At 37.4% G+C, this 22,357-nt stretch overlaps 1 protein-coding gene and 1 long non-coding RNA gene across 2 annotated transcripts in view; both read right to left on the bottom strand.

Moving 5' to 3' along the window:
* The window catches only part of LOC138693404 (zinc finger protein ZFP2-like), a 48,515-nt gene extending 45,666 nt beyond the window's left edge, over positions 1-2,849 (bottom strand). Inside the window, exon 1 of the mRNA XM_069817349.1 lies at positions 787-2,849. The gene's annotated coding sequence lies outside the window, so the exon portion shown is untranslated. The remainder of the gene's footprint in view (positions 1-786) is intronic.
* A 4,298-nt stretch (positions 2,850-7,147) lies between these two features.
* LOC138693461 (uncharacterized) lies at positions 7,148-21,057 on the bottom strand. The gene is made up of 4 exons (XR_011330324.1): positions 20,927-21,057; positions 19,119-19,201; positions 11,510-11,665; positions 7,148-7,465 (listed from the first exon to the last, which is right to left on the bottom strand). It is a non-coding gene; the product is annotated as an uncharacterized lncRNA (long non-coding RNA).
* Between the last annotated feature and the right edge of the window lie 1,300 nt (positions 21,058-22,357).

Here is a 22,357-nt window from a genome sequence, read left to right as displayed (position 1 = left end):
AGCAAGAGTCAAAGTGTAACAAGAAACTATGTAGTAGCCTCTCTTGAAAAATATGAGTTAAAATTTACTTACAAATAAACAGTGGGGTTCACACTAATTTTCTGCCCCAGTTTACAAGACTAAAGTCTACGCAGAGCTGCCTTGAGCTCCATGTTGCTGATTTCATATAACCTGGTGACGTGCTCTGTGACATGGCATCTCCGGCCACAAAACATTGTACCACAGTCTAGTACATGCAGTCACGAAGCTTGAGGTGATATTCTGCATTTCTCGCAATACATTGCTCCAAGTGGTTAGCAACTGAGAGTACTAGGAACAACAGACTGTTCGATAGTAGTGATTCCAGTGGCTAGCAACTGAAGTTCAACTGTCATAGGATGCATATTCCCTACGTATTTAGTTTCGCGACTGTATGTACTAGACCAGTGTTCCGCCACCTTTTTCTACTCACGGCACATCCTAGACGGGCCTAGACTCAACACAGCACACACAAAGTTAATCCCCTCAAAAACCTATGATGTGAGTCTCTTAATATAATTATGTAATAGAATCAAGTTAATAATAATAATAATAATAATAATAATAATAATAATAATGATGATAATAATAAAAATAAAGATTATTATTATTATTATTATTATTATTATTATTATTATTATTATTATTATTAGCCTATAAAAGAGAAATCGACTCTTTCATTATCTTATTAACAATTTATGAATTTTAATTTACTGTTAAAATACACATTTCTATTACTAATATTAAAGTAAATAACTCTAATCATACCTTCAATGTGATACTTGGGCCTGCTTAGCTGCACAAAGGTGGCTGATCCGTGGTGAAATCGTTGACAGTGTAAGCCTCATTTCTTCATCGATGGATCTGAGTCTCTCCCTCTTTGGTGTTTTAATTTCAGTTAACGTCGAGATTCCCAGTTCACACATAATGACAATAATATATTGAAAATGGTAATAATATATTAACTGCCATCTCGGAGATAGCTGGGTATTCACTCCTTATTGACAACCAAAATGTTTCCAAAGACATTTCGAGAAGGTTTAATTTAAAGGTTCTGTCTGCTTTTAAATCTGCCAGTTCCTCTTGTACGAGTATATTATTTTGGAAGATGTTTTGAATCCACAATGAATGGATCACGAACCCAGTCGAAATCTTGAACACAATGTCCAAAATAATTCTTGAACTTCTGCTGCAAGATTACTAAATGTTCTTTAATTGAGTCCATCAACACTTTATTACCGTCAGCAAGGGGCCATACAGTTGAGAACATCTCAAACGACCCATTTTCAATAATCGGTATCCACAAATTCAGTTTATTCACAAATCCTTGAAATCTTATCAGAATATTTTCGTTCTTACCTTGCATTTTTCTGTTAAGATAATTCAAATATACGAAGATATCAGAAAGATATGCCTACTTAGATACCCATTCATCATCAGCGAATAAATCCGCAGACTCATGCTCAATAGTAAAAAATGCAAGTACCTCATCTTTAAGTTAAAAAATTTGCGCTGTTTACCTCGTGATAACCATCGCACTTCTAATTTCTTACAATAATACGTAAAAGTTTGCGTCACACCTTTCACCTTTTGGAGGCACATCAGTGTGCCATGTCACACCGGTTGCAGAACACTGTACTAGACTGTGGTTGTACTTCAAAATTTGTCCTGTCCTTGAGGGCATTGTCTTCAATTAAAGGCACCTCAATGTGAAATTTCAGAAGTGATCCTTCAAGGCAGCAAGGGCCGAATTTCCAATTGAAAACATCTGTACTGCAATAGTTAGGTGGCCGAGACTTTTCGAGCGACTGTGTCTTAAAGGTGGATAATTCTCGTAAAATAGATGCATTGTGTGTGAATAATGTGTATACATATGACATAAAAAATATTGAACCGCATTCTTTTCTCACTATAATTTATATAACAGGAATTATCATATAGCCTAAGACTACGTAAGATTTCTGTGAATAAAATCAATCGAAATATGAACTAACATGAAATATGATACAAACAAGGAAGGTGTAACTTAAAAAGCGAATTTGTATTGTTACTATCTTAATGTCTAAAATTGTGTATGGTACTAACATTTATTACCTACTTACTTACTGGCTTTTAAGAACCCGGAGGTTCATTGCCGGCCTCACATAAGCCCGCCATTGGTCCCTATAGTGAGCAAGATTAATCCAGTCTCTGTCATCAAATCCATTTTAATATTATCTTCCTATCTACATCTCGGCCTCCCCAAGTCTTTTTCCCTCCGGCCTCCCAACTAACACTCTATATGCATTTCTCGATTCGCCCATACGTGCTACATGCCCTGCCCATCTCAAGCGTCTGGATTTTATGTTCCTAATTATGTCAAATGAAGAATACAAACCGTGCAGTTCTGTGTTTTGTAACTTTCTCCATTCTCCTGTAACTTCATCCCACTTAGCCCCAAATATTTTCCTAAGCACCTTATTCTCAAACATCCTTAACCTATGTTCCTCTCTCAAAGTGAGAGTCCAAGTTTCACAATCATAAAGAACCGGTAATATAACTGTTTTATAAATTCTAACTTTCAGATTTTTTGACAGCAGACTGGATGATAAAAGCTTCTCAACCCAATAATAACAGGCATTTCCCATATTTATTCTGTGTTTAATTTCCTCCAGAGTATCATTTATATTTGTTACTGTTGCTCCAAGATATTTGAACTTCTCCACCCCTTCAAAAGATAAATTTCCAATTTTTATATTTCCATTTCATGCAATATTTCCGTCACGAGACATAATCATATACGAGGCTTATTGGAAGGATTCGTAACAAGCTTTTTTTTTTTTTTACGGTGATGGGTTGTTATCCCTTCGCCCAACTGCCAAGCTGGAGGACCACCCCTCATCGGTTGCCCACGACTGCTTCAATATATTCACAACTACCCTCCATATCTGGAGGCCGTCTCCTCGATAGGCAACGAACATTTATATATTCGAATTTCTGGTAACAAGCACTGACCTAATGAACTTCGTGATACAGCATGGTGACAAAACCCTTCAACTAATTTTTCTCTCACGAATGAGGGTATGTGTAATGAGGTTGAGTTACAGGCCATCTGAGCACGGCTGCATACTGGGAACATCCAGTCGACAAGGCCATATAATGCATGAGCAGGTAGCCACTTGTACTTTAATTAGTGTGCAGGGCACTTTGTCAGCAAGTGGCTTAGGTTCGTATGTTACTAGTTGCATTAATTTTACCTAATTATTTTCGTTCTTCGTTTAACAGAAAATATGAGACAATAAATTGCTAACAATCACACCTCACAATTAACAAGAAATTTCCTATCCTATGATGAACTACTGCCGTTGCAGAAGTATTATTTTCAAAGGTTCTTTGATATCTTTTCGCTGTTAATAAATATATACAGGGTGTTTAAAAATGCGGGGCATAATTTCAGGTATGTATTGCCCACAAGTAGACAATCAAAATAGTTCATTACAACATGAGTCCGGAAATGCTTTATTTCCGAGTCATGGCCTTCACAACATTGAAATTCACCGGAACGTTTTTCTTTCCGCAGGTCGTTGCCGTCAAAGGAGACATTAAGAGGGCACTCTGACAGTTCATTCCGAGGCGAAGGTTACATTCAGTGTTGTGTAGGCGTTAGACTGCGCGACATGTATTCAAATCAAGAGCTGGCAGAGATACACCATGTATGGTAAGGCGGACGGCAATGCTGCGCTGGCTCGTCGTTTGTACCACGAGAGGTACCCACAGCGACAATGTCCAGATCAAAAGACATTTGTACGTCTCCATTACCGTCTGTGCGAGAATGGAAAATTTAACTCTCCTGGTTTGGGAAGGGGACGACCAAGATCTAAAACTCCAGAAGTACAGGAGGAGATTCTGGAGGCTGTGAACATGACTCCTTCTATCAGCACATGAAGGGTAGCGTTGCAAGTCAGTGTTCCTCATACGACTGTCTGGAGACTGTTAAAGAGTATCAATTGTATCCTTATCATTTGCAACGTGCACAGGCCTGTCACCAGCAGATTACCCTGCACGAGTTAGGTTCTGTCAGTGGTTCTTGCAGCAGTGTGGTGCAGAGGCGTATACTGGGTAAAGGGTTTGGGCTACCGCTGACCCCATTATTACACAAAATATATCTAACAATTACTTTAATTTTAATTACTATGGTAAAACTAATAATTCAGAATTATTACATTATGTTATATTATAAACTTTTTCTTTTGTAATTTCCTTGGGCTACTGTCGGTAGCCCGCAAAATACGCCCCTGGTGTGGTGTAAATCCGAAATTTCCTGCCTTAGTATTATTTACAGATGAAGCACAGTTCACACGAGATGGCATAACAAATTTCCACAATCAGCATGTATGGGCATATGAAAACCCACGTGCAACTGTTCCACCTCATCACCAGGTGCGGTTCTCCCTCAACATGTCGGCCGGTATCATTGGTGATCGATTAGTTGGACCCCATGTACTTGTAAACAGACTTACGGGGCAGGCGTACACAAACTTCCTGGAAAACATCATGTCTCATGTTTTAGAAGACACTCCATTGATCAATCGTCAACACATACACTTATTGCATGATGGCGCTCCTGCACACTTCAGTCGTACGGCTCGCCAGTACTTGGATCGAAGGTTTCCTGATCGATGGATAGGTAGAGGTGGCCCAATTGCTTGGCCTCCACGCTCACCTGATCTGAACCCTCTCGATTTCTACTTGTGGGGCCATTTAAAATCATTGGTTTATTCGTCTCCGGTGCCTGATTTGGAATCCCTTCGGAATCGAATTGTGGCATGATCTGAGGACATACGCAATACTCCTGCAATTTGGGATCGAGTTCGCAGGTCAATGAGACATCGAATGTTATGTTTTATTTAACGACGCTCGCAACTGCAGAGGTTATATCAGCGTCGCCGGATGTGCCGGAATTTTGTCCCGCAGTTCTTTTATATGCCAGTAAATCTACTGACATGAGCCTGTCACATTTAAGCACACTTAAATGCCATCGACCTGGCCCGGGATCGAACCCGCAACCTTGGGCATAGAAGGTCAGCGCTATACCAACTTGCCAACCAGGTCGACACGAGACATCGATGTGAGGTCTGTATTCAAGCAGGAGGTGGACATTTTGAACATCTTCTGTAATGACAACGACCCGCGGAAAGAAAAACGTTCCGGTGAATTTCAATGTTGTGAAGGCCATAACTCGGAAATGAAGCATTTCCGGACACATGTTATAATGAACTATTTTGATTGTCTACATGTGGGAAATACATACCTGAAATTATGCCCCGTATTTTTGAAACACCCTGTATATACTAAAATAAAAATGCTTACCGTTTGCTTGGCGACATCTTTTCCTGTTTCTGTACTTCGCCAATATGCAACAACCGTGCTCAGATAGTCTATTGATTAAAACACCCTCAGCATACATTTGCATTGTAACTTGTCTAATTTTCCACGGAAAATTTACAAAAAATAAATATAAATGAACATTGGTGTGAGTGTAAGTGCACATCCCTTATCAGCTTACCTTTACATGTGAAGCATTTTCCAAACACCACATTTGAAAGTCCTTTGGGCCGTGTGTAAGAATTTGTTTCTTTTTTAGACTTCTCGATTCACAAAAATTGTTACCACATTAATTTCATTTACAAGTTCCCTTACCACGTGTTAGACGAGAGTGAATCTTGAGGCCATGGGATGCTGAAGAACACTTTCCACGGATATCGCACTTGTATGCCCTATCGCCGCTGTGTAGACTTCCATGCATTTTAAAGCCGCCTTCATCGACAAACAGCTTTAACATTAATGGCAAATAAATTATCTTTGTGCAGTGTGCAAACGGGAATGATTCCTGAGGTAACTCAAGACTGAGAAACAAATTCCATAGTCGTAGCATTTCAATGGTCTCTCGCCTGTATGTAGTCAGAAGTAATATCAATCTATTCGCTTCTCAGAAAGACTTCCCACAAACATTGAAATTCAAGGGTATTTCGCCTGTGTGTAGACGTGCATGCGTCATTTAAAATGTAAATTCCGAGAAACAGATAAAATTGACATTTTTCATGGCCTTTCACATTTGTGTACGCAAGCATGTTTAAAACTGTAGGTTCTGACAATAACAGATTCCACAGACATCGCATTAGAATGGCCTTTCGCCTATGTGTACGCGTGCATCTCTTTAAAACTGAAGATTCTTAGAAACACTTTCCAAAAATATCACGTTTGAATTACCTTTCGCCTGTGTATGCGTGTATGTCGCTTTAAAACTGAAGATTCTGAGAAACATTTTCCACATTCATCACATTTAAATGGTGTCACGCCGGTGTGTAGCAAGAAGTGACTCTTCAGTTTATTTGCTTCTAGGAAACACTTTCCACAAACACTGCATTTGAAGGGCCTTTCGCCTGTGTGTATGCGTGCATGTCTCTTTAAAACTGAAGATTGTAAGAAACACTTCCCGCAGATATCACATTTGAATGGCCTTTCTCCCGTATGAATGCGTGCATGTCTCTGTAAATCTGAAGATTGTGAGAAGCACATCCCACAGACATCACATTTGAATGGCCTTTCCCCCGTGTGTATGCGTGCATGTCTCTTTAAAGTCGAAGATTCTGAAAAACATATTCCACAGATATCACATTTAAATGACCTTTCGCCAGTGTGTATGCGTGCATGTATCTTTAAGTGAGTAGAATCTGAGTAACACATTCCACAAACATCACATTTGAACGGCCTTTCGCCTGTGTGCGTCACCAATAAATGTCTTTTTAAAATTGTTTTCGCTGAGAAACACTTTCCACATTCATTACATTTTAATGGTCTCTCGCCAGTGTGTATCCGAGAATGAATCTTAAGATTATACGCTTCAAAGTAACACTTTCCACAAACAATACATTTGAAGGGCCTTTCGCCTAGGTGTATACGTGCATGTCTCTTTAAAACTGAAGATTCTCCGAAAAACTTTCCACAAACATTGCATTTGAGGGACCTTTCGCCTGTGTGTGTGCGTACATGCCTTTTTAAACTTCCCCTCTTTGAGAAAGAATTTCCACACTCTTCGCATTTGAATGACTTTTCGCCCGTGTGTATACGTGCATGTAACTTCATATTACGGAATTTTGTGAAAAACTTCCCACATAATTTGCAATGACGGAGTTCATGTTTCTTTACATCACTCAATTTCAAGAAACACTTCCCACAAACATCGCATTTGTAGGACTTCTTGGTTTTGTGTATATGGAAATGGCGTTCCAAAGATTCCGCTGTTACAAAAACCTTGTTGCAAACATTACACTCGAAAGAATTACAGCTTAGCTCATTAATATTTGAACCATGTGGTTTGTGGCTACCACACTGCGTCAGTTCGTCTTCTTCACAGTCAATGCCAAAGTATTCTTCTGACACAATCTTCTTAACACTATTCCCGAAGCTGAAATGAGTATAAAAATGTATTAGTCTCTGCTTTAATCAATGTGATGAGATAAAAATATAATAAGTATTATATGTACAATTATACATTAACGGTCTTACTAATAAAAACTCTACATACAGACGTTTAACTATCTTATACTTATACAATGAGTAGCTCATTTATACGTCGTGTAAATTTCTTACTAATAATCTCTCTACATACGTCGCGTACAACAGTAGAACTGTTACACAGCTACGTCATAGTTTCGTCATTACTTCGTTACGAAAGATAATAGAATATCTGAGGTTCTCTATTGCATCTGGTGTAGCGCTCTAATGTGGCGTGTTAAGTATCGATAGTACAACTGGCTCTAATCGATTGCCATACTATATTTTGGTCAAAGAGTACAAGCTACAGTAATATTAATCTAATTATTCTGTGTCTTTGGTTTGTTCTTCTTTGGTTACTAGGCAACCATCATAAAATGACAGTCGATACGAACAGCTGTTAGAGGGGCGGCCATTTTTTCTCTATATACAACGCTTAAACAAGGGGTTTCGTATATATAACTACTGCAAAGCAATTCCCATTGTATAGTTACAGGCTGTTTATACGTCCATCGCTTCTGCATTGTGTATTAGTAAAGTTTTCTGTCTCAACTCTGCATAAGTCTAGTGTAAAAACTATACACGGTTTGTTAGTAAGACTGTAATTATTTATACAACGATCGTATGTTAGCTAGTGAGACAGAAGTGCCGGAGTCAGTTTCCGACTGCACGAGTGTCTAAGGGCCGAATTCATAGTCAACACTTATTGTAAGGAAACACTTAAGCAGTGCTTATAATAATTTCCAATTCATAAATCCCACTGAAGTGAACACTTATTCAAATAAGGTAGCTTGTCAGCTTACTCAAGTGTTTCCTTATATGCATTGCAATCAGCTGATTTGGTATACAGTAGATGATGATTATGATTTAATTTAATTTATTGAGTTCTGTAATTAAAATGAAAATGAGTTTCGGCAATCAAAATATATGTCAGAGATATGGAGAACCCTTTAGAGATATATAATGATCAACAATTTAAGAGGAGATACCGTTTCGACAAGAACACTGTTGTGAATATTCTGGTGTCTCTCATTTAAATTCACAATGCAACCATGAGGCTTACCGATTTCGCCACTACTGAAAGTACTGGTTGCTTTGAGATTTTATGATACAGAAGGATTTCAGGTAGATTTAAGTGGCATTTTTTTTTCGAAAAGTATTCACGTCCCAACAAAGTGTCATTTGCATTTTTGTTTGTATTCTACCCAAGGAATAGGCTGTTAAAATTTGCGTAATTATATCATTTCCACTTTGTTTAGCATAAAAATAACTGAAAAATAAATGAAAATTATTTACTTACAGGAATATTTCCGGAGTTCGCATTAAACTCAACTGCAATTTTGTTCCATGTCAATTTCTTCTTTTGGAAAGAACAATTATCACTTTTTCTTTACTTTCGACGATATCTCCATATTTCATAACTAGTTATCTTAGCTCACTTCTTTCATTTCTGTAAAATGCTTTCTGGACATCTTGTATAATTATTAGCTTTATAATATTTACTTCTGTATTTGTGTATGACAATAATGCCGATTTAACAATTTGAAGGTGCTGGAAAACAATTGAATGTAGGAAAGCGCTCACGTCTAGCCATGTTGCCATATTTCTTTCAATGTCAAGGGGGGCATATGAATGAGTAGCGTCTCTGCAATACGATCTGAAATGAGTGCTAAGGAAATGCTCATTACGTAAGTGACTATGAATTCGACCCTTAATAGCCATTATATTAGAGTTACAAACAACTGTTTTTCTACGACCTGTAGCAAGGTTAGACAGAAATTACTTAATCAATTAAAAATTAAAATAAATGTTTATATACATGCTTCTTTATACTGACAATATGGAAGTATTAATATGGTTTTAGATAATGGGAAACAAAAGAGTGTCGATTGAGAGAATGGGAAACAAAAGAATGCAAGTGATTCTCATTTGCATTTCCTATAGGTAAGAACATAAATGAAATCACAGTTTCTTTCTGTAAGTTTTAACATTACTTGAAATATAGATATTATTGAGTAATGTCTGATTCAAGCATGTTTTACGAAATAGAAATAATGATGGATGCTGTAAAATTGAGTAATACTTTATTACCTCCAAAATCAGTTTCATTAAAGCAGTTAACATCTCGATATCAACTGATTTATTGAAATAAGAAATCCGTATCGAAATAATAACCTGTGTCGAAGTGACATTCATATCGATACAGATGATTATTACATAATGTCATTTCAGTATGGTCGTGCAAAAAAAAATTATAAAATTAAATTTTATATATATAATTTTACTTGGTTCTTTAACTACGCTGTATCAATTACGTTCTTATTTTGCGTCAAAGGAATTGGTGACAGCGAATTGGTATTAACGCTGAGGATTCGGAATAGATTAACTGACATTTCCCATACAGTTGGGAAAACCTAGGAGAAAAATTAACCATATAATCAGGCCAAGCGGGAATCGAATCCGCGTCTGAGTGCAACTCCAGTTCGGCAGATAACTACCTCAGCCGACTGAGCTACAATAAATATATGTACACAGCAGTTTGTACTTTTCAGAATACATAGACAGAGGTAAACAAAACAATGGTACCGGCACACTAAAAGTAAAATACAATTTCATTTGCTGGGAAAAGTTCATTGAAGAATAATTGAAATTAATTAAATAATATTATGTAGTGTTATACAAGTGATAGTGTAAAACGGACAATGAACTCTCAATACCATTGTGCCGTTTAATTTTCGGCACCCTGTGTTTTTTTATTGATTTTCTTTCTTATTCCTTATTTATGTTACTTCCTGCCTTTAGTTTACCTTTCCTTTTCAATAGATGGCGTTGTTCTATCCGCCATTTTAAGTCTGATTGTTTTTATGTATAAGGAGCGAGTTTACTTATCACGTCATACTGGTTTTTGATTTTCATCGGTCTCTGTTCAAATTTATTTTCGGTGATTAGCGTCCGTTTCCTGGTGGAACGGTTGACGTGAGTGTGGAGTCTTGGATCGACCCTCGAGGGGAGAGGTTGAGAAACAGCCATTGGGGGCTGGCAGTTAGTTAAGCAGCGGCTTTCAAATAGGTAACTGACTACCCAGCTTGGGGTGAGACGTGGACAGCTGGAGTTTGATGACGATCTGGGATGGTGACTAATTACGCATAGGCGTGCCCTGGCTTCGGGGATTTGGAATTCTTTGATGATGGCTACAAGACGGTTTGAGGAAGACGATTGGTACCTGATTCCGAGACTGGCCTGCTGAGGATTGTAACAGCTTTTTCACCATTGGTGATAATGTGTTTCTTTTTCATTAATATATATTTTCATTTTTCTAAAGCTATTTGTAACTTGTCTTTATTTAAAAGAGTTCGCTGACATTCGTCAGTTGTATATTTTCCATTATTGGTTTCCTTTCTTATATTGCTAGTTTATTCCACATTGTTTAATGATAGAATTGTGAATCAGTTAAATTTGCACTTAATTTCTGTTAAAGACGCTTATGCGATTCTTGTGTGTAATGGCGAATGTCAGATGAGCTTACATTATTAGGCAAGCCAGTCCCGACAGATCAGTAGCCTTATGGTTGGGTTATATCCCGTTTTTGACCCGCTGTCTGTCTGTGTTCTTATGGAGATGTTCCCTTGGTCGATCATATTTTGTTAAGCTTTCCATTTATATATATATATATATATATATATATATATATATATATATATATATATATATATATATATGTAATTAATTTTGCAAACCTTATGTAATTTTTAATATTTCTAAAACCTAGTTGTTTTTTTATATAGTTTATATTCCTGTTATTATCTGAATTTTAAATTAATAAATGTTATCAGGTAATCTACAGAGTGATTTATATAGTACTGACACATTTCTTTCATTAATTGTTTCAAAACGAATTGTGCTAGCGACAACTTATTATACCTAAAATGTAGAGGAATTTTGGGAGATTATTTACCTCTATAGCAAATGTTGTCTGGCGTTGTCAAATCCGGAGATCTCGGTGGCCACAGGTTCCTGGAAATTATTCGGTCGTCACATAACCGGATAAATGGAACCACGCTTCATCTGTGAACCATGTGGACAATATTGCAGGATTTTGCACAACGAACGTCTGAAACCAACGATAATAATTCAATCTTTTATCCTTATCTGGTTCCTGTAGCTGATGAACAACCGTAACCCTATATGGCTTTAGGCTCTCTGACACATTGAGTAGGTGTACCCTGTCTCCTGCGACAAACGTCTTAACGATTTTTTGGGTGACTGCTCCAGTCGTGCTCTTACGTCAATAACAACCGTGGGAAGCCTAGATGAACGATGCTTGCCCTTTTCACTCACCAGAGATCCAGTTGTTTCCAATTTGCTTACCAGTCCCAGTATTGTGTTTTTTTTGGGAGGATTGCGAACACCAAATTCTCTCTAGTGTGCCCTTTGAGTAGCTGTAATTGAAATCGTAATCCAGTATTGCTTCACAAGGAAGAGTCGCTGATTTAATGTGTACTGCATTTTCACGTTGACACAAAATGTCGAAAACAGCTGCCAACAATAGGAATAAAACATAAACATCTGCGCATCTAGTGACTTATTGTCGTTGGTTTCAGACGTTCATTGTGCAAACTCCTGCAATATTGTCCATCACATGGTTGACAGATGAAGCATGTTTCCATTTATCCGGTTATGTGACGACCGAATAATTTCCAGGAACCTGTGGCCACCGAGATCTCCGGATTTGACAACGCCGGACAACATTTGCTACAGAGGTAAATAATCTCCCAAAATTCCTCTACATTTTAGGTATAATAAGTTGTCGCTAGCACAATTCGTTTTGAAACAATTAATGAAAGAAATGTGTCAGTTCTATATAAATCACTCTGTATTATTTGTTGTTTTATTTGTTCTACCTCACCTGTACGAGACAATCAACCTTATTGTATGGCTGGCGGCGGGGTTATTTCTACCCAATGGGGGCAAGCCGTTTCACCATTATGCAAATTTCATTAATGTCATTAGAAAATTTAAGAGAAACAGGGATGGTTTTAATTAACTAAAATAAAGTTCCCTAGCGCGAAAGAGAATTCCTTTCACTTTCCATTGATTAATATTCATTTTGTATCTCTCATTAAAGTGAGGAATACATGGATTGTAAATAGACTTCTTTTCGTCATTAACATTATTGGTTTGTTGACCTTTCTTCTCAAACCAGACAGTGGGATCAAGTATGAGGCTTTTTTGATTCCGGCAATCGATGGCTATAACGTCAGTTCTTCTGTTCATCCATCCTTAGCCAAGCAGTGCACTTCTTGGTAAACCTCCAGCTTTGCCTTCCGAACAGTGGTTACTATGGAGATTCTCACTTTATAGAGGCGATTGATCCTCAGTAATTCTTCTTTAGAGCAATAACCCAAAACATATGCATTTTTCATTACATTCACCAATTACGGTATATCAATGAATGTTTTCCAGTCAAGGTGGTGAAAAAATGTAGAAGTAAAAACATGTGGGTAACTCAGGGAATTATAATTCATGTGTTACAAAAAGGAGTAGGAATAGTGATGATCCTCATGTTCTTAACTACTGTAAGAATTAACTGTAAAACTATGTCAAGAGTTATAAAAAATGCAAAAAGAATGTATCTGAACGAAAAAATACAAAATTCAGATAATAAGATTAAAACTATTTAGGATATTATTAAAAATGAAACTATTTGATATTCAAAGAATGAAAGTATTACTTGTATTAATATCAATCATTGTAAAATAAATAACCCAAAATCAATTGAAAATCATTCTAACGACTTCTATATAAATATTATTGAGAACTTAAACATTCAAGATTGTGCAGAAGATGCTGCAACTGGTTACCTAACAGATGCATTTAACACTGAATTTTTAGTCTCAAATTTATTCCCACTACCGCAGCAGAAATCATGTATGTGATAAAACATCTAGAAACAAAATATTCCTTTGGATATGAAGAAATCCCAAGTAAAGTTCTGAAAGCTTGTTCTTAAATAATATCAGCTCCGTTAAGCTATTTATGCAATTTGCCAATGTAATGTGGAATTTTTTGCAGAAAAGCTTAAATACTCAATAGCAAAACCAATATGCAAACAGGGAGCTAAATCTATTATTGCTAATTACAAACCCATATCAATACTAACGCTGGGGCCCTCTGGAACCTTTCTAAGGTGCGAAAGAGAGTGGTGTGCGGAAGCAATGGGAAGCTACCGCATTTATCTTTCCCAAGAAACTCTGCAAACATGGCATAATGAGTCTTTCCACGGTAAAAGATTCCGGACGTAAATTATCCCCCCATTCGGATGTCCGGGAGAATGCTGGGGAAGGACACATTATGAAGCAACCCAACAGATAGAAGAAAAGAAGACTGAGGCTTGGAACGTGGAATGTAAGGACTCTTCTGCAAGCAGGTAAGTTGGAAAACTTGAAGGAAGAAATGAGAAGAAACAAAATGCATGTGATTGGTATATCAGAAGTGAGGTGGGAAAATAGTGGAGAGTTGGTGAGTGATGAATTTAGGTTGTTTTATTCAAACGGTGAGTGCAAAGGAAGTCATGGTGTTGGTGTATTACTGGGACCACGTGTGAAGGATAAAGTGATATGAGTGCGTAATGTAGATGACCGGATGATAATGGCGAAACTACAAGGGAAGCAAATGGACTTAGTGCTAGTGCAAGTTTATATGCCACATAGTGGATTAGCAGACGAGGAAATGGAAGAAAGCTATGACAACATAGAAGAGATAGTTGAGAAGGAGAAGAAGGGAGCATGCGTAATCCTAATGGGCGACTGGAACACAGCTGTAGGAGAAGGATAAGATGGAAGAGCAGTTGGAAAATATGGATTGGGAAAAAGAAATGACAGAACAGGACTGAATGAACTGGCCCTCCTCATAATTAGAGAGTCAGTCAATCTTTTACGGAACCGCGTATATGGACTCTAATTCAGTGTATGGAAAAAAATTGACGCACCATTATCATTTTTCTTTTTCCTTCTTAGCTTTCATTGATTCTTTACTTGAATTTTTTTTTCTTCTGTAAACTGCCATTGTTTGTTTGTGTATTTGTTTGCCTTTTTTCTTACTCTTTTAGCTCTCATCTTCTATTTGTTCTTGTATTGTTTTGTATGCTTTGTCTAATGGCAGCCTCTAATTTGAGGAAGCTCTGATAAATAAAAAATGGTGAATTTCTTTAAAAGAAATCCAATGACTGTTGGAAATACATTATTCCAACAACATAAACGAAGAAGATCACAGTGACATGCGCAAGGGATGAAAAGAGATATCAGATAGAGTATATACTGGTACAGGAAAGATTCCGAAATTGCTTAAAAATGCAAATACTCTACCAGGAGCGGATATTAACTCAGATCATGTCCTGCTGATAGGATAAGTAGTTTTTTTTTAATTTTAGTTGGTTATTTAACGACGCTGTATCAACTACTAGGTTATTTAGCCTCGATGAGATTGGTGACAGCGAGATGATACTTGGCGAGATGAAGCCGAGGATTCGCCATAGATTACCTTGCATTCACATTACGGTTGGGGAAAACCTCGGAAAAAACCCAACCAGGTAATCAGCCCAAGCGGGGATCAGCCCAAGCGGACCCGCGCCCGAATGCAACTTCAGTCTGGCAGGCAAGCGCCTTAACCGACTGAGCCAAGCCGGTGGCTGGATAAGTAGATATTCGTCTGAAGAAGATAAGTGATGAAGAAATTGAACATGGAAAAACTGAAGAACGAAAAGGACAGCAGTTAATTTGAAGTAAATTTTTAAGAGAAAGCCGCTGCATTAGAATCTACACTTGAGAATAATGTTAATATTAATGTTATGTTTTATTTAACGACACTCGCAACTGCTGAGGTTATATCAGCGTCACCAGATGTGCCGGAATTTTGTCCCGCAGGAATTCTTTTACATGCCAGTAAATCTACTGACATGAGCCTGTCGCATTTAAGCACACTTAAATGCCATCGACCTGGCCCGGGATCGAACCCGCAACCTTGGGCATAGAAGGCCAGCGCTATACCAACTCGCCAACCAGGTCAACCCTGAGAATATTAATGAGTACTGGACTCATTTAAAAAGTTTTATATAGACAACAGCAGAAGAAACAATAGGATACACAGAAGATGTGAGAATTAAGAAACCTTGGGTCACAGGGAAAATGTTGCAGAAGATGGAGGAGAGGAGAAAATGTAAAAACATGAATACAGAAGAAGGTAAAAGGAACTACACGAAACTAAACAACGAACTAAGAAGAGAAACTGATAAAGCAAAGGAAGATTGGATGAAATAGAAATGTGAAGAAATAGAGGATCTAGAGAGAAAAGGGAGATATGATTTAATGTACCGCGAAGTAAAATGTTTCGACTTCACAAATAACAGAAAATCCATAAGGTTGATATAGGACGACATTGGAAATAAAATAACAGACAAACCAGGAATACTAAACAGATGGACGAAATAGTAGAACAGTTATATGAGACAAGGAATCGTCCACATAACTTAGCTATAGAAGACGAAGAAATCGTATCAAAAGACGAAAGAGGATTTTCTATTCCAAGCAAAGAAGTTGTACTAGCACTTAAAGAAATGAAGAATGGGAAAGCAACAGGAGTTGACGAAATCCCCACTGAATTAGTGAAATGCTTGGGTGAAGACAAGAAGGAAATTCTATCATTATGCAACGAAATATATGAGAAAGGCGACTGGCCTGAAGACTTGACGGAGACAGTGTTGATTCCAATTCCGAAGAAAAATAATGCCAAGAAATGTAAGGAATTTAGGACTTAAGTCTAATATCGCACTCGACGAAGATTCTTTTGTGAATACTGAATCGACGTTTCTATTCTAACATGGAAGAACAGTTGGAAGAAGAGCTGTTTGCCTTCAGAAAGCGACAAGGTACGAGAGGTGCAATTGGACTGCTACGGATAATCGGCGAAAAATACCTAGAGAAGAATAATGAAGTGTGTGTAGCACCTGTGGACCTAGAAAAGGCTTTTGGCAGAGTGGATTGGAATAAACTGTTGGGGATCCTAAAGCAAATAGGTGTGGATTGGAAAGAGGGAAGACTGTTCAGTAATCTTTATATGAAACAACGAGTCAAAGTGAGGATAGGAGAAGAAATGTCAGAAGGAAGTGAAATTGGGAGAGGAGTAAGTCAAGGATGTCCTTTATCGCCTACCCAACATCTACTTGGAGGATTTAGTGAATAACTGTTTTCAGAACATGCTAGGAGTGATAGTAGGAGGAAGAAGAATAGAGATTTGCTGATATGACGTTGTTAGCAGAAGAGGAAATGATACTAAAGGATATGCTACTGGAGCTAAATGACAGTGTGGGCAGTATGCAATGAAGATAAATGCAAATTAGACAATATAGCTCACAGTAGGCGGCTGTAATAATTGTTGTATGACAGCTGTACTTCATATAAACAAAAGACTGTAAAGATTTGGAAACAAGAAATAACAGCGGAGAAATTACTGACGCGCAAGGTGTGTCGAATCCACCACTGCACTTGACTTAGCAAAACAACTGCGTTACCCCTCGCCAGCCAACCAACCGAATGTGGGGTGAGTAGGATACGTTCCCTCCCTCCTTTGCTAATAGTCCCCATAGCTGGTATAGCTCAACTGATGAATTGTATATGCTGTAAATTGAATAGTAGTCTGTACAGCTCAACTGATGAATAGTATATGGTGTAAATTGAATAGAAGTGTGTATAGCCCAACTGATGAATTGTTTATAAATATAAATTGAATTAATCTACTTGATATGAATTGTACAATTTTGTATAGCTTAACGAAAGTATGCTTGTAAACTGAATTGAATCTGTTTACCACGTATTGTATATGTTTGTATAGTTTGGCTGTTGAATTGTATATGCCTTAAATTGAATAGTAATCTGTACAGCTCAACTGATCAATTGCTTATGGTTTTAAATGAATTAAGTTACTTGATATGTATTATATTTTATAGCTCAACTGATGAATAATCGTTTGGGTTTGTAAATGTAATAATCTGATTGGCTATATATTGTATATTTTTAGTACAACCACCAATGCAGCCACCTCCGTACAGGACAACCCAGCGTGGAGGACAACACAGTTCAACTCCTTGCTTCCCTGTTGGATGGACTGCGCGTGAGTTAGCAGCAGAAGTCTGAGTATGTCACAAAACTGTGCTCCACATTCTGCAAGACATTCTGGGTTACCGAGGTTTAACAATGGCACCGCTATTCAGTCGCACAGGCCTTGTTGGACCGGTACCAAAGGAAAGATGACGACTTTCTTGGACGAATCGTCGCTATGGACGAAACCTGGGCTCGCTCATACGAACCAACCAAACTTGAAACGTCAATCAAATGAATGGAAGCATCCAGGTTCTTCTCGTCCGAAGAAAGTGCGCCCTACACAAAGTGCTGTGAAGGTGATGTTCATTGTGGCATGTGACACTGATGGGGTAAAACTGCATCACGCTGTACCTCCAAGGCAGACGGAAAACGCGGACTACTGGAACATCCACCGTACTCACCGATATGATCCATGTGATTACAATCTTTCCACCAAAGTGAAAGAACCACTGCAAGGGACCCGGTACAATACCAGAGATGAACTTATCCGTGCTTTAGGGCGGTCAATACGGAACATCAACAAAGATGGACGCGCTGATGGTGTACGACGCCTTACAAACATTTGGCATAAGGTAATAAATAAGAGGGGCGACTATATAGAAGGTACGTAAATGTTGTACCCCTGTGAATAAAGCCATGTCAGAAATATCGAACTGTCGCCATTACTTTTTACCCAACCTTAGTATATTTATGTGACATCTGGACACGTTTATGTTTAACCAATGAGTGAAAGAAGGGCATATATGGGTATGACTGAGAGGATATATATATATATATATATATATATATATATATATATATATATATATATATATATATAGAGAGAGAGAGAGAGAGAGAGAGAGAGAGAGAGTGTTGAATTGGAGGCAGACTGTCCAGTCTCCTCTAATGCCGTAGGTCTTGGTGTTCGGTTCGGTGTCTGCTCTCTTCCTAATGGTGCCAGTTTTGTTTATCTGAGTTTCAATAAACGTAGTTTACATGTGTTCGAAACCCAAAAGTTCCTTTGTGGGAGCCCTGTATATTTTGCATGTACTAGTCTTTGACGATCTATCCCCACAGGTATATCGCTTTTAAGACTTTCAAATCAGTAACAATCACATCATTCTATTTATCTTTAATGGAAGCTTGCAACATTGTTATTTCCTACCCTATGTTTTCTATTATACCTTTAACTGTCTATCCAGCAATGCCTTCATAACTCTCTCCTTCTATGGTATTCGTTGTCTACCTTAACTCTGTCGTTCTGGTACTTCCCATTCGTACATGATTCTTCACCATCTTTCTCACTCATCCTTACAACGACAAATTATTAATCCATTCCATAACAGATTGGAAATTAACGTTATTAGTAACAATTTTAATGAAGCAATGAAAGAAATGACCATGTGAAGACTCACACACCACACTCACCTATTGGGCAGAATCTCATTCTCTTCTGTTGTAACTTCCAGTTTCAGCTCGTCCTTTACTGTGTCCAAATTACACAACTCTTCCTAAGAAAATAAAGAGTGAATTGAACAAAACGATGGCGCAAGTTTACACAAAGACGGCAATAATTTTCATGCCATCAGCCTGCATTTAATTACTACCGAATCCAAGTAGAAATTTTTGCAACAGCAGACAGACCTAGGAGCATATACTTAAAGAGTTCTTCTGTTCCTGATATCCTAAGATTTAAAAAATGATCTGTGAGCAAATACGTCATTACTCGGTAACAAATTTAGGGAAATCTACCTCAGGTGCACAATGTCCAATGGGTTTATTATTTGACCAAAATGTATAACATGAATGAAATAAAGATTTCCATTAAGCCTTGTTTTTTTATTTATATTTTTAGTAGTTACTCCCTAATATCACTCGTATCACGTCACGTCACGTCACGTCACGTCACGTCACGTCACATCACATCACATCACATCTTATCATATCATATATCATATCATATATATCATTCGCTACCTGCTAGCATCAGGGACTGTCGAAATAAAATTGAATTCAAACGCAAAGTTACTAGGCACTTGGTCAGTAATTGATTTCTTGTAAATAGTTTCTTTAATCAATCACAAAATATTTCAGTATCCAGTAATTTAATCGCTATACAATTTTGTTTTCTAGGTTTAATTTGTAATTCAGTAAATATAAAATATTCTTTGTTTTTCTATGATAAATTATCTAGCTTTAATTAGTCAGGTAATCTTTTCGTACTTTGATTTTTAATTGTAATTGTAATTGTAAATTTAATACTAATTGTAATGTTATTTGTTATTGCAATTGTAAATTTAATACTAATTGTAATTTTATTGTTCATATTATAATTGGAATCTCCTGGTAGAGGGGCAGAGAAGGCAGGCCTTATCTCTACCAGGTTAAATAAATAAATACTAAATACTAATACTACTAAATATCATATCATATTCATATAATCATATATCATATCATATATTATATTATATCATATCATATCATATATCGTATCGTATCATATCATATCATATCATATACCATACCATTTCATATATCAAATCTCATACCATATATTATATCATATAGCATATCAAATCATATATATCATATCAACCCTGAAACATGATTCAAACAGAAGTTGGTATAGCATTTGACGTAAATACGAGTATAAACAGAATGGAACAAAAATATTCATAACCTTGAATAATTTGTAACTGTTAATAACAGTTTCATTTCTATTTCCCCATTACAAATAATATGTCATAATGTGTTTCTCTGCGTTAAGATTTATGTTATAACAAAAACTTAATGCATAGGTAGTACTAGGTTAGTGAGGTTATGTTTCAAGATCGCATCACGAGCTTTGGTTATTTGCTTTCCTTAACTCGTTAACACAGAAATTAACACACAACATCTAAGTTAAAACAGGTCCTTTAAGAGAACAACACGGTTTAAAATTGTAGGAGAACGAAGAAATTAATAGCAACACTCATTTTCAGTCCTATTGTACAGTAAAACTTGTGCCTAAGATATACCGCAGACAAGTTACAAATTGAAAAAAAAAAAAAAACAGTGAGCAGAGGGACGATTTATGAAAAGTATTAATTTTCACACATATGACAACACTTCACTAACGCCAAATCATTACAAGAATGTAGGCTACGATTATTCTAAGAACACGTCACTTAGGAGGTAAATTAGTAAGACCTGAGAATATTCAAAGAACATCAGCTCAGCCCATGGGCTCCACTTACCTCAGCTTTACATGTCATAATAAAATTATTAGGCAATGCAGTTTCCTCAACTTTAGTCTGTGATGTAAGATGACACCTGTGGTCCACACATTCCGTCTTTATTCCAGCCACGTGGCGATCCAATAAATTCCCTTCCTACACAGACAGCAACATAATGCAAATGTCACATATAACAACGTCAGGACAGTATTATGAAAAGAAACGAAGTAACAGTAAGTATAGCACTACATCACTTAACGATGAAAGTTGACTTGGACTTCAGAAGTTGCAAGGTAGTATTTCAATGAAAATAGTTAAAGAAGACAAAAATTTTAATTATTAGCATGTGATATTAATATACAAAATGAAAGTGAAGGCGATGTAAATAGGAAAATATCCAAATTTCAAATGTTGTGTGGTACAGAACTTTGAACAATAAAACAAGATTGCATATCAGAATAAACTATTATAAAACAATGCCCACATCTACTCCTCTCTATATCTCACAAACATGGGCAAACTCCAAGAAAATTCAGAATAAAGTACAGAGTACTGAACTGGTTTTCTAAGAAGAACAAAAGGATGTACAAGACTAGACCGATTAAGGAATGAAGATAATAGAAAAGACTTGTAAGTTTATAATTTTAACAACTAAATAAAGGAATAACGTGACCAATGGTATCAGTACTTGAATAAGGTGGCAGATACAAGACACCCAAAATAATATTTCACTCTAAGGAAGAAGGAACATAGGAAGACCGAAAAGATGATGGGGTAAGTAAAGACATCTAAAGAATTCTTCTGTTGATCTAAAATACGCTTACGCGCCTCGAAAAACGCAATATTTTCTCGGAGTCTCAGTTCTTGGATATCCTTCTCTACCATATACTTCGGGCAATTTTTAGAATTGGAGGCGTGGTCCGCAGAACAATTCACACAGTGCTCGGCGCCGGCACATGGGGAATCCCCATGGTCAGCACCACCGCACTTTGCACATACGATATCGTTAGTACAACGTTTTTGCGTATGTCCGAACCGTTGGCACCTTAAGCACCGCATAGGGTTCGGCACATATGCACGCACAGGGACACGCTCGTACCCGACAAGGATGTATTCTAGTAGGACAGGCTGTCCGTGCCGCTTACGTAATAAACGGTAAGCCCTGGACACGGACTGCTCCGCCAGTTCTACTTGGATCTCTTCATCAGACATGCCATCCAGAGAATCCGTATGCACTACTCCCCGCGTGGTGTTCAGCGAGGAGTGCCGTTCGACTTTAATAGGGTAAGACCCTAGCAACTTCGCTCTCAACAGCGTCTCACTCTGTTTTGGAGATACTGTCTCGACGAGGAGACTACCGTTGCGTAGGCGAGTTGCATTTTTGACCTTCCCAACGAGTCCGTCGAGTGCGCATCTCACGTAAAATGGACTAATATGCTTCATTGTCTTTTC

Source organism: Periplaneta americana, chromosome 17, assembly GCF_040183065.1.
Source record: "Periplaneta americana isolate PAMFEO1 chromosome 17, P.americana_PAMFEO1_priV1, whole genome shotgun sequence".
NCBI classification, from domain to species: Eukaryota; Metazoa; Arthropoda; class Insecta; order Blattodea; family Blattidae; genus Periplaneta; species Periplaneta americana.
This window is presented reverse-complemented; position numbering and strand designations above follow the sequence as displayed.